This window comes from Podarcis muralis, chromosome 16 (genome assembly GCF_964188315.1).
Source record: "Podarcis muralis chromosome 16, rPodMur119.hap1.1, whole genome shotgun sequence".
In the NCBI taxonomy this organism is placed as follows: domain Eukaryota; kingdom Metazoa; phylum Chordata; class Lepidosauria; order Squamata; family Lacertidae; genus Podarcis; species Podarcis muralis.
In genome coordinates, this window is record NC_135670.1 from 37033684 (window position 1) to 37046967 (window position 13284).

Below are 13284 nucleotides of genomic sequence, written 5' to 3' on the forward strand. Positions count from 1 at the left end.
CCCTGACCATTAGGTCCAGTCGTGGCCGACTCTGGGGTTGCGGAGCTCATCTTGCTTTATTGGCTGAGGGAGCCGGCGTATAGCTTCCAGGTCATGTGGCCAGCATGACTAAGCTGCTTCTGGCAAACTACAGCAGCGCACGGAAACGCCGTTTACCTTCCCGCCGGAGTGGTACCTATTTATCTACTTGCACTTTGACATGCTTTTGAACTGCTAGGTTGGCAGGAGCAGGGACCGAGCAACGGGAGCTCACCCCGTCGCGGGGATTCGAACCGCCAACCTTCTGATCGTCAAGTCCTAGGCTCTGTGGTTTAACCCACAGTGTTGGAACAAATGCCAATCCATGGAAAACCCAACTGCCTTTTGTTCTAATTCAGCGCTGAACCCAGGGGAAAGCAGCAGGGCAAACAGAAGTGTGGATGAGCCCTCTGTCTGTTCTAAAACATTTCCTTTCCTTTCCTTTTTTTGCCTCCTAAAACCCACAATATTCATTAAGAATCCCTTTAGTCGCACAACAGCGAACCTCTCCCCTTCTCCCTCCCCCTTTCAGAGTTGGTCCCTTCCATCTCCTAATGGAGTTAAACACTCTTTGCACATCCCAGGCAAGATAATAAATTATCCTCTAAGCACATAAAGCCATTATTCAGATGGTTTTATGCAACTCTGCCAGCCAATACAAAAAGGAACAATCCCCGCATAACAGTCTCCTGAAAAATAACCCTGTTACACCCCCCACAACATCACCGTGGACCCCGCCCCAAAAGACCCCATTTGCATTTTTATAGTTTCCATTTTCCCCTCTCATACTGTATGCATGTCACATTATATATTTATAACTGCTGAATGGACCCGGCAAAGGAGAGTTCACAAACCATGTCTGCCTGTTCATTAACATTACAAATATTTGACTATTATTCCCTACACTTTGGAACAGTCTAATGGCCTTCGTGTATCATAACGTACTCACAGCCTTGCCTGCTTGGGTTTGCTGGTTTTCTCTTGCCTGTATTTTTCTTCTGTGGGTGGGTTTATTAATTCTATGGATTAAAAATAATAATAATACACAACCCTTACAACCAAACATTAATGTCCTGTTTTGAGTGGCAGCCTCAGTGGTGGCGAATCTACCACCATGGATAGCTCGATCAAGGGAGCATGAGATTCTTAATCTCAGGGTCAAGGGTTTGAGCCCCACATCGGGATAATGTTTCCTGCATTGCAGGGAGTTGGACTAGATGGCCCTCGTAAGGTAAAGGTACCCCTGCCCGTACGGGCCAGTCTTGACAGACTCTAGGGTTGTGCGCTCATCTCACTCTATAGGCCGGGAGCCAGCGCTGTCCGCAGACACTTCCGGGTCGCGTGGCCAGCGTGACAAGCTGCATCTGGCGAGCCAGCGCAGCACACGGAACGCCGTTTACCTTCCTGCTGGTAAGCGGTCCCTATTTATCTACTTGCACCCGAGGGTGCTTTCGAACTGCTAGGTTGGCAGGCACTGGGACCGAGCGACGGGAGCGCACCCCACCGCAGGGGATTCGAACCGCCGACCTTTCGATCGGCAAGTCCTAGTCACTGAGGCTTTAACCCACAGCGCCCTCGTGGTCCCTTCCAATTCTATGATTCCATGAGGCACAACTTCAATGGACAGCTCTTTGCTTGGCCCAGGCTGGAGCCTGTAAGATAAAGGTAAAGGGACCCCTGACCATTAGGTCCAGTCGTGGCCGACTCTGGGGTTGCAGCGCTCATCTCGCTTTATTGGCCAAGGGAGCCGGCGTACAGCTTCCGGGTCAGGTGGCCAGCATGACTAAGCCGCTTCTGGTGAACCACAGCAGCGCACGGAAACACCGTTTACCTTCCCGCCGGAGCGGTACCTATTTATCTACTTGCACTGGTGTGCTTTCGAACGGCTAGGTCGGCAGGAGCTGGGACAGAGTAATGGGAGCTCACCCCATCGCGGGGATTCGAACCACTGACCTTCTGATCGGCAAGTCCTAGGCTCTGTGGTTTAACCCACAGCGCCACCCGCATCCCTTGGAGCCTGTAAGAGCAGGGCCCAAATGGCGTTTCAGTCAGCACCAGCCATCCTCAAGCTGAGCTGAACAGAGGAGCAACACCTTTCTCTCATTGGTCTTATGAACTTAAGAACATAAGAGTTTGCGGGATCAGGCTAATGGCCCATCTGCTCCAGCATCCACAGGCAGGACCCAAACACAAGAGCCCTCTGCCCTCCTGCACTTTTCCAGCAACTAGTATTCGCAAACATTTCAGCCTCCAACTGTGCAGAGCATACCAGAGAATTAGTAACCATCAATAGCCCTCTCTCCTCCTCCATGGATTTGCCTAATCCTCTGTTAAAGGCATCTAGGTTGGTGCCGCCACTGCTTCCTGTGGGAACAAGTTGCCTTCTTTAACTAAGCCACTTCCGCCCTTCAAAGGAGGTGGTTGCGGGCTTCACAGCCCAGCCCCGTGAGATTGGGGGGATTCCCGGCTGTGTCATTCCCTGGCCAGCCAATCAGCTGGCTCTGGGGGCATGGCCTGCCCTATTTAAGGCAGGATCTCCCTCTTTTCCTGCCTATCAGCTGTTCCTGCTTTTCCCACCCTCTCGCCCTATAAGGTTTCCGTTCCTTGACCTTGCTATGGACATTGGTTGGTCGCCGTTGAGGGGCCTGGTAGGAATTTTTTCCACTTGGCAAATTGGCACCAGCTACTTGGTTTTCGCCTCCCTCGTAGCAAATCATCACAACTTTCTGGGTACTGACGGTTAGGCATTGGTATTGCTCTGTAGATAGAAGAGGGGAGGTAGCACCATCACCTGCCCCGCATATTGAAGGGTAGTCTGATAAAGGATTCCAGGGGCGTGGCCCTGTCCGAAGCCTAGGGAGGTGAGGTCCTAAGGCACTCCCCCTATCGGTGACCCTGGGGGAGTTCCTAGTTGATGTGCATCAGCAGGACTCACCCAATGGTGGTTAACCCTTCCCGAACTTCAAGCGGATGGGCTGAAGTCGGATATAGTCGGTTAGGACCAATGCCTAAGCCAATACCGCTCATCACCTGTAACCAATAAAGTTGTGGCCTTATTTAGCCCATTAACCTTAATAATTGTGTCATGTGTCATTATTTCCACTGGGGGGGGGGACTCACCACGCAATGAGACTGAGTGGGGAAGTAATTTATTTTATCTGTCTTAAATCTTCCAAGAGTAGTTAGCTCTGCCTTCAGTGGGAGGAGTCTCCTCACTGAAAGCAGGCATAAGCAAACTCAGCCCTCCAGATGTTTGCGGACTACAACTCCCATCATCCCTAGCTAACAGCACCAGTGGCCAGAGATGATGGGAGTTGTAGTCCCAAAACATCTGGAGGGCCGAGTTTGCCTATGCCTGATTTAAAGGGACCCAACCTTACTCAGGCACAGCAGCAGTGACTGAGGTTCCACATGGGGTTCTGGGGTGAAGCTCTTTGATTCAGGTGAGGCATCCTGGCACCTGAAGACCAGAGAGGTCCAAGTACCACCAGCTCCTCCAGCAGAAGTGCTTCCTGGTTAAGTGCTTCTGAGGGCAATTCTGCCTCCCACTCTGAATCCACAATCCTTCCCCATTATTGAGACCCCAGCAACTGGGTTTCAGAGGTACACTGCCCTGAACATGGAGGTTCTAGCTAATATCCATGGATCTCTCGCAGAGCTACAATTCTCAGTTAACGATCAATCTGTCTTGCTGGGGAACTCTGAGAATCACCACTCTGTGATGGGAATAAGGGTTCCCTAACTACTCATGACACCCTTAATAACTACAGTTCCCTACATAAGGAAAACTGAGCAGTTGGAATCTGAAACAGGGAGCATTCCATGCTGCAACATTTTGTTGCAGACTCTGATAGTTTATAGAGATAGAGGAGGGGAAGTTGAAATGGGGTTTAGCACTTCCTAGCTAACTTTGGGACTGAATTTCTTTCCCCCTCCCCACCCCACCCTTCTTGCACAATGGTGCACGTCTGCACTGGTGAATTAAGACATAATTCTTGCTGCCCACTTTGTAGCATACAAAAGCAATAAACGTCTGCTGAGATTGATTAAGGGCCTCTGCTTTGCTTTGGCCATTAATCAATCTTAAAAGCCATTTATCGAGAAACTGCTACAAAGCCATAGACGATTCCTATTATACAAAAAGGGAGAGGGGTGGAATCACTAGAAAAGAGAGAAATGAATGCCCAAAAATATTTTTTGTAAAAAATTAGAAAGCTTTTATAGCTAGAGAATGATTGAACGTTTCAAGTTACCTCCTTACAGTACATACAAAGCACCAAAAAGTTCCATCTGGAATGGTTTGCTGGGATTATAACAGACAAATGCATTTAGTTTTATTCCCCTTTCTTAAAGTACTTGCATGAGTTTCCAAGGCCATCCTGCAGGACAACAGCATCATAAATGAGTTTCCTACTTCCAGGAGAAGGGCGTGGATGCCTAGACCCTGACTCCACCCCCCACAGGTTTCAACAACTGGAAGATCCACATTCTTTCAACTCTGTCCTATGAATTAAAAACTTTTCTCATTGGCTGTTTGGCAGAGCAATCCAAGACGCTGGCATAAAGCAACCCAGAGTAAACTAAACCAGTGTAATATTGCACCAGACCCAAATCCCGTTGCTAGGCCATAGGACCAAACTAAATGGGCTTAGGATGCAGTCTAAGTCAACTTGCATATGTTGGAGCCAGTATGGTATAGTGGTTAAGAGCAGTGGACTCGTAATCTGGGGAACCGGGTTCGCTTCCCTGCTCCTCCACGTGCAGCTGCTGGGTGACCTTGGGCTAGTCACACTTCTCTGAAGTCTCTCAGCCTCACTCACCTCACAGAGTGTTTGTTGTGGGGGAGGAAGGAAAATGGAGATTGTTAGCCGCTTTGAGACTCCTCAGGGTAGTGATAAAGCAGGATATCAAATCCAACACACACACCCTGCTGCCACACCCACAAAATGGCCCTTTTTTCAACTCAGCTGAGATGAGCAAGCTACGCCGATATAGCTTCATCTGAGCCAGTGACTTACTGCCAGCTGAGCCCGGCTGAGCTGGAAATCAGCTGGCTGAGTAAGAGATCCACTGCATCCCAAACTGTTCGTACCTGTGGATTTACGCTCACTCCCAGTGGCTCTCCAGGGTTGCAGGCAGGGCTATCTCCAAGGCCAACCTGGAGATGCTTGGCATCAAAACTAGGACCTTCTGCATGCTCTGCCACTGAACTACGGGCCTTCCCTTACTAGGAAACTGCCTATTGGTCTATCTAGTTCTTTACTGGCTACACCAGGCATGTCCAGAGTCCATTTCGGGGGCCTAATCCGGCCCACCGGTCGGTTTAATCTGGCCCCTGTGGCAGTTTATTTCCTGGGGTAAAATCGACTTCTCAATGACTTCAATCTTTAAAAAAGCTCAACAACTTCAGTCCTTAGTAAAGGTAAAGGGACGCCTGACCATTAGGTCCAGTCGTGACCAGCTCTGGGACTGCGGCGCTCATCTCGCTCTACAGGCTGAGGGAGCCAGCATTTGTCCGCAGACAGCTTCCAGGTCATGTGGCCAGCATGACTAACCCGCTTCTGGGGAATCATAGAATCATAGAATCATAGAGTTGGAAGAGACCACAAGGGCCATCGAGTCCAACCCCCTGCCAAGCAGGAAACACCATCAGAGCACTCCTGACATATGGTTGTCAAGCCTCTGCTTAAAGACCTCCAAAGACGGAGACTCCACCACACTCCTTGGCAGCAAATTCCACTGTCGAACAGCTCTTACTGTCAGGAAGTTCTTCCTAATGTTTAGGTGGAATCTTCTTTCTTGGGAACCAGAGCAGTGCATGGAAACGCCGTTTACTTTCCCACCGGAGCGGTACCTATTTATCTACTTGCACTTTTTGACGTGCTTTCAAACTGCTAGGTTGGCAGGAGCAGGGACCAAGCAATGGGAGCTCACCCCATTGTGGGGATTCGAACCGCCGACCTTCTGATCAGCAAGTCCTAGGCTCAGTGGTTTAACCCACAGCGCCACCCGCGTCCCGGCCTTCAGTCCTTAAAAAAGGTCAACTCACGCCTGTTCACTTCATCAAATCTGGCCCTCTTTGAAAAAAGTTTGGACACCCCAGGGCTACACTGACCAGCAGAGGCTCTCCAGCATTCCAGGCAGAGGTCTTTCCCAGCTTTACACGCAGGTGCTGGAGCGTGGGACCCTTGGCACGGAAAGTCAGAGCCCTACCACTGAGCTAAAGCCCTTCCCCTAAGTGCATGAGGGTGGGTCAGGATTGTTCCTGTTGGTCCCCTCCTGACTGCATTCAGCAGAAGACGTGAAAAGGACTGCGAGTCAGCCAAAGAATGCCGTTATTTATTTTTCTTCTGCCCGCTTTCCATTGTACTTGCAGCGGCTTACAGCAAAAACACATAAAAATACATCAAACACTCATAAAGGCACAGTTTAAAACAACACCATTAAAAGCTAAAATACAGCGGTGAAAAACATAGCCTGTTTAAAGTGGGCGGGGGGGAGAAAGAAAACTAAAAGAAACCTGCAGTAGCGGCAAAAAGGCTTCAGTCACTGAAACGCTGAAAGGCTGCGGAAACAAATAGGTTCGAGGGGAGGCCTCACAGTTCTCAAATTAGGAAGAACGTTTCAAAGCAGCAACACCACCACTGATGGTGCCCAGACCCTTATGGCCAAGGATGCCAACATGACACTCGCAGGTGCCAGTATGGCATCTATGACACCTGAGAAAGATCCCCCGAAAAATCCACAATGCACAGGGAAATATTTCCTCTTCTTACTCAGTTCCCACTTGCACTCGCTCGGCCTCTCCTACACTGAAACCATTGTGTGGCAGCCATTTTGTGACAGGCACCCACAGCAGTTTCTCAGAACTCTAGGTGAGGTTGGAATTCTCTCCCGTAGTCACCAATTGGGATGGCTTTAAAAGAATAATAAATAGATTCATGGAAGATGGGCCATTGGTGGCCATGTTGGCTCCATTCTCCCTTCACTGTTGGAGGCAGTAGGCCTCTGAATGCCAGTTGCTAGAAGCCACCTGTGGGGAGAGTGCTGTTGTGCTCCTGTCTTGATTTCAAATTCCCCATAGGCATCTGCTTGGCCACGGTGAAATGGATGCTGGGCTAGGTGGATCTTTGGCCTAATCTAGCAGATGCTTCTTATGGCACCTGCTTACTGAATGTCTAAGAATGAGATCTAAGAGGCTGGTGTCTAAGGCAGGCCAATACAGTGGTACCTCAGGTTAAGAACTTAATTCATTCCGGAGGTCCGTTCTTAACCTGAAACTGTTCTTAACCTGAGGTACTACTTTAGCTAATGGGGCCTCCCGCTACTGCTGTGCCGTGGCCGCGCAATTTCTGTTCTCATCCTGAAGCAAAGTTCTTAACCCGAGGTACTATTTCTGGGTTAGCAGAGTCTGTAACCTGAAGCGTCTGTAACCTGAAGCATCTGTAACCCGAGGTACCACTGTAAAGGTAAAGGGACCCCTAACCATTAGGACCAGTCGCGGACGACTCTGGGGTTGCGGCACTCATCTTGCTTTATTGGCCGAGGGAGCCGGCATACAGCTTCCGGCTCATGTGGCCAGCATGACTAAGCCACTTCTGGCAAACCAGAGCAGCGCACGGAAACGCCGTTTACCTTCCCACCGGAGCGGTACCTATTTATCTACTTGCACTTTGACGTGCTTTCAAACTGCTAGGTTGGCAGGAGTAGGGACCGAGCAACGGGAGCTCACCCCATCGCGGGGATTCAAACCTTTGGCAAGTCCTAGGCTCTGTGGTTTAACCCACAGCGCCACCCGCGTCCCTTCGAGGTACCACTGTACAGAGTCCTAATTACAAAGCTGGGCATTGTAAGCGTGATTGGGTGCTCCTCTTGCGCTGTTCGGGGGCCCACGTTGGTGCTCTGGCAGAGGTGTGCTTCCCCATGTTCCTCCCTCCGTTACAGCCAGAGGTTCTGCAGTGCCCCTTGGAACTGGCAGGGTGGAAGGTAAGGAGGCCAACCATAGGTGAAGCCAGAGCCAAGGACAGACAGAGCAAAAGGCTTCTCACTTTGTCTCTCACTTCCTCCCTTGTGAGTTCTACAAGGGCAACATTGGCACTAAGGAGGAGGAAGCTGTCAGGCTATCAGTACCAGCCCTGGATTTCTTGTAAGAAGGGAGGCAGGTGGGTGCTTGGAAATGGTGCTGAAAAACCAGGACGCAAGTCAGGAAAAGAGGGCAGTGGCAGGTTGTGGGGGAGGTGGCCGCCCGAGGGAAGGAGGGAGGAAGGAAGGTGCCAACTTGAATAAAGTATGGGGGCAACCCCCCTCAATATTTTAAGGGGGGCAAAGGGACCATGGCCCCATAGATTTGGGTTCTATGCATGGACTACAGCCCTGACCTTCAAGGCAACGCTGCAGAATGGGGCAAAATGAGCCCCTATACAAATATGTAGATTGTGGCTATTTGCACCAGAGTGAGAGAGAAAACTGAATGCCATTTTGATCTATAACCCCATGTTGCCTGAAATGGAACACATTACACTCTGCTGACACACAGACATGATTAAAAGCAATCAGTTATACTTGGGAAAGTAGAGAAAAAAGAATACCCTATCTCCCAAGGCAAACATACTCCTGCATATATATCTGACTGAAAGACAGAAAAATTCTATATATAAAACACCTCCTGGGTCTTTATGGACATTACTAATCGACTGAAAAAATAAGGAGAGCCCATGAGGAAACTTGTATAAATTAGATGTCGGAGTTGCCGTGATCTTTATTTCCTGTTGTGTAATTCTGTGCTAAATGTGTAAACTGCGCGGTGAATAAATTCTCCCTATAAGACTAGATGACATTTAAAAACCTTGTGGAGGGTGCTTAGTTATCCAGAGCTGTATCCCACCCAGTCCAAAGGCCTCTTGGCAAAGGACAGCAATCTCATCCGCCTTTGGGGCAATTTTGGTTGTGCACAAGACAAGCAAGTTTGGGTGAGCACACAAATGCCGGTTTTTATTTTTATAACCTCAAATACGGGACAAATTGGGGGTCAAATGAGACAGGGGACTCTGTGCCCCCAAAAGCCCTCTTATACTATTTCCTGTCCAGGAGAGCCAGAGGCACAGAAGTTTTTCCCCTGAGAAGCTGTAATGCCGCAGGCTCACCACACGGGGCAGTGGACAGCAGCTCCTGACTCTTAAATGAGGAGCTGCAGTAACGTGGCTCACCACATGGGGTCAGTGGTCAGCAGTTCCAAACACACTGTCCTCACTACTCATTCGTTTGCCTTCTCCAAGCCCAAACACACAGCTGGCCATAGCAGGGAGGCACAAGGCAAGCAGAGGATACTGCTCTGTTTCCTCACTCTTGCCACACTGCTTGCCTGCTTGGAGAGTGGAAGTGAAGAGAGAGTGTCAGCAAAGTACAGGAGTAGGAAGCCCCGGGGATCAGCAGTGGGCTCCTTGCAGGATGTGAACCTTGACTAGTGGATGTCCAGTGCCTGACACAAGCCCTAGGCTCCATTTCCTTGGAGGGGGTAGAGCAGAGAGCAGAGGATAAAATGGATGGCAATGAAGCTGTATGGGAGCAGTAAAATAAGAAGAAGAAGAGAAGAGTTTGGATTTGATATCCCGCTTTAGCACTACCCGAAGGAGTCTCAAAGCGGCTAACATTCTCCTTTCCCTTCCTCCCCCACAACAAACACTCTGTGAGGTGAGTGGGGCTGAGAGACTTCAGAGAAGTGTGACTAGCCCAAGGTCACCCAGCAGCTGCATGTGGAGGAGCGGGGAATCGAACCCGGTTCCCCAGATTACGAGACTATTGCTCTTAACCACTATACCACACTGGCAGGTGGTAGCATAAGGAAAGGGCTCCCATAACGTCTTGGCTGCAAGCCTTACAAGACAGAGAACATCATCATGAAATCTTACTTGGAGATGAGCATTGGCTGCTGTCACACAGGACCCTGGAGTCCTGCCCCCCCCCCCCATTTCTCTAATCCAGTCTGTCACATTATGTTAGGCGATACTGTGGGTAAAAGCCTCAGCACCTAGGGCTTGCCGATCGAAAGGTCGCGGTTCGAATCCCCGCAGCGGGGTGCGCTCCCGTTGCTCGGTTCCAGCGCCTGCCAACCTAGCAGTTTGAAAGCACCCCCGGGTGCAAGTAGATAAATAGGGACCGCTTACTAGCGGGAAGGTAAACGGCGTTTCCGTGTGCGGCTCTGGCTCGCCAGAGCAGCGATGTCACGCTGGCAACGTGACTCGGAAGTGTCTCCGGACAGCGCTGGCCCCCGGCCTCTTTGAGTGAGATGGGCGCACAACCCTAGAGTCGGACACGACTGGCCCGTACGGGCAGGGGTACCTTTACCTTTACTTTATTCCCATAGCAGAGCTACAATTCCCTGGGAAGAGGGATTGGTTATTAAGCCACTCCAATAACTGCAGCTCTGTGAAGGGAGCAGTGGAGGGTCTCCCAAGAACTCTCCACACCCTTTACAAACCACAGTTCCCAGGATTCCTTGGGGGAAGCCATGACTGTTTCAGTGGTATAAGAGTGCTTTAAATGTGGATGCGCTGAGAGTTGTTAGGAGACTATTCTTCATAAAGAGCTACGATTTCAAGAGTGGTTTAACAATAAATTCTCCTTCCCAGGAAACTCTGGGAAGTGTAGCTCTGGGAGGGGAATTCTTTAGGGGAAGCCATGACTCTTTTGAGTTATATGATACAGCTTTAAATGTATTGTTCAGATGGGCCTAAATTAGGACTGATGGATGTGGTGGACGTACCCCAAGGTAAAAGATTTCTGGGAAAGGATTTATAATGAACTGAAAAAAGTGTTGGAAAACACATTTATTAAGAAACCAGAAGCCTTTTTACTTGGTATAGTGGGGGGTGAAATCCCCAAAAAGGATATTACTTTTTTTCTGTATGCCACAACAGCTGCGAGAATATTACTAGCAAAGAACTGGAAGTAAAAAGATTTACCAACTATCAAAGAATGGCAGATGAAGATGATGGAACTTGCCGAACTGACGGGGAGACTCCGAGACCAGAGAGAAGAGACAGTGGAAGAAAATTGAAAGAAATTTAAGGAGTACTTGAAAAAATATGTTAATATTTAAATCTTAGAATAGCTTTGGAAGTGGATATAGGCTGTAGGGTTAGAAGTAGAAGATAGAGAATTTTAAAATGGCATTATTTGTAAGTGATAAAATGTGAAGATTCTTATGGTTAATGTAAGCGTGAAAAAAATGGTTAGAAATTATGATATATGTAAACTGCTAAAGATGAGGTAAAATGAAAATCAGATAGGGGGGACTTGGGGAAGCCCACCCAACAATGTTTAGAAAAAATAAGGACAAGAAAAGAATTTGTTTGTATTATTTGGGGGTTTTTTTGTTTGTTTGTGTTGTTTATTTGTGTTATAAAATGAATAAAATTTTTGGAAGAAAAAAAAGAATTAGTACTGATGGAGTATTATTGTTCATATGAGCTGTTATTGTTTCATTCTTTATTCATTCTTACATTTGCAAAAAAAAAAAATGCTTAACAGAGGTAAAGATAAAGGGACCCCTGACCATTAGGTCCAGTCGTGACCAACTCTGGGGTTGTGGCTCTCATCTCGCTTTATTGGCCGAGGGAGCCGGCGTACAGCTTCCAGGTCATGTGGCCAGCATGACTAAGCCACTTCTGGCGAACCAGAGCAGCGCATGGAAACGCCGTTTACCTTCCCACCCAAGTGGTACCTATTTATCTACTTGCACTTTGACGTGCTTTCGAACTGCTAGGTTGGTTATTAAGCTTAACGTAATAACAATAATAATCACAGCCATACCCAGCCATACCTAGGGTCTCTTGCATCCTTGGCAGGGAGGTATATCAGCACCCCCCCCCCCTGAAAAACACACTTCTCACTGCAATAGTGCCAGTGTGTCACCATACACACATACGTCATGCACCCATAGTCTCCAGCAGTCTACCACCATCCCACTTTGCCATTTCTCCAACTGGCCAGCTCCCAACTCTTGTCTAAACTTAGGACCTTACACAGATAACTAGAGACAGATTTCTAGGGGGGGGGGTTGCATCCCTCTGGGCCTGCGCCCCCAGCAAGGGTTGGGTGCACCTCTGATAGTAATATATTCTTTTGTAGGGGGCTGTTTAACTGTACATTCCCTTGGTCTCCTCTTTCAGTGGAGAGGCGATCCAAAGATGAAAGAAATAAAATTCCATCGCTCTTGCTGCCTTTTGAGATCCATGTTAAAAGTAGGCACAGCATGTCTCTCTTGAAGTTGCCAGTTATAACTCCTTCCTTTTCTGGTGTCTTAACGCTCTTCTCAGCATGCAACACTTTCCAATTACCTCTCGGCCTTTTATTCCCCAGAAGTTGAGCGCCAGCTTCTTTCTGAGATTACACAGCTCTGATCCGAGATGCTGACAGTTAAGGGTACAGCAAAAAAAAGAAGACGATGTAAATGATACAGGCCGGATTTTCTTTAAGAAAATTAAAATGTTCTCGGGTCCAGAATGCTTGGCACATTCCTTGATGAGCAAGTAAAGGTATCTGGCCTGAATCACAATAGTGGTTCCCTGTCTCGTTAGTGCAGGTGTTAATTAACTTAGCCATAGGAGAGTATCCACATTACTATCCACACTGCTGTTGTGGCTGGTCTCTGGGCATTATTTGTTCATTAGATTCCATTTATGAATCACTTCCCATAAAATATCTCAGAAGGGATTTCACAGTAAAAGACACCGACCATAAAAACAATTAAGATGATTCCATATATAAAAACAATTGTGCTTGGGGCAGCCCAGTCAGATGGGTGGGGTACAAATAATTAATTGTTATTATAAAATTATATTATTATATATTATTATATACCAAAAAAAAACACCAATTTCAAGTACAATGTAGATACAGACTGGGGTAAACATCTCACACAAACATAAGTCCTGCCAATCAGATGCCTCAGAGGGGAGGCCACAAAGAGAGCACAAGAGAAGGTGGTCAGAAGCATTGCAGCCTCCAAATGTGGTAGCAGAGCATAGCCCTCAGGGCTAGTATCTCAACTTAAAAGGCTTGTTGGAAGAGAGACGCCTTTGAGAGGTTCTGAAAAGATAACAGGGGCAGCATCTATCTGATGTGCAATGGGAGGGGCTTCCAAATGGCCAGCACCACCACACTTAAAAGCCCAATTCCTGTATCAGAAGGACAGACCTCCGAGAAGCTGGTACCTGCAGGAGGCCCTCTTCTGCAGAGTGCAGTGATCAACAGTATACACAAGGG

The 13284-nt window shown here is 48.3% G+C and overlaps 1 protein-coding gene across 2 annotated transcripts in view; it reads right to left on the reverse strand.

Annotated features, from left to right (window-relative positions):
• Nucleotides 1–13284, reverse strand: part of TMEM132B (transmembrane protein 132B) — a 383755-nt gene that overhangs the window by 253487 nt on the left and 116984 nt on the right. The gene's annotated exons all lie outside the window — the stretch shown is intronic.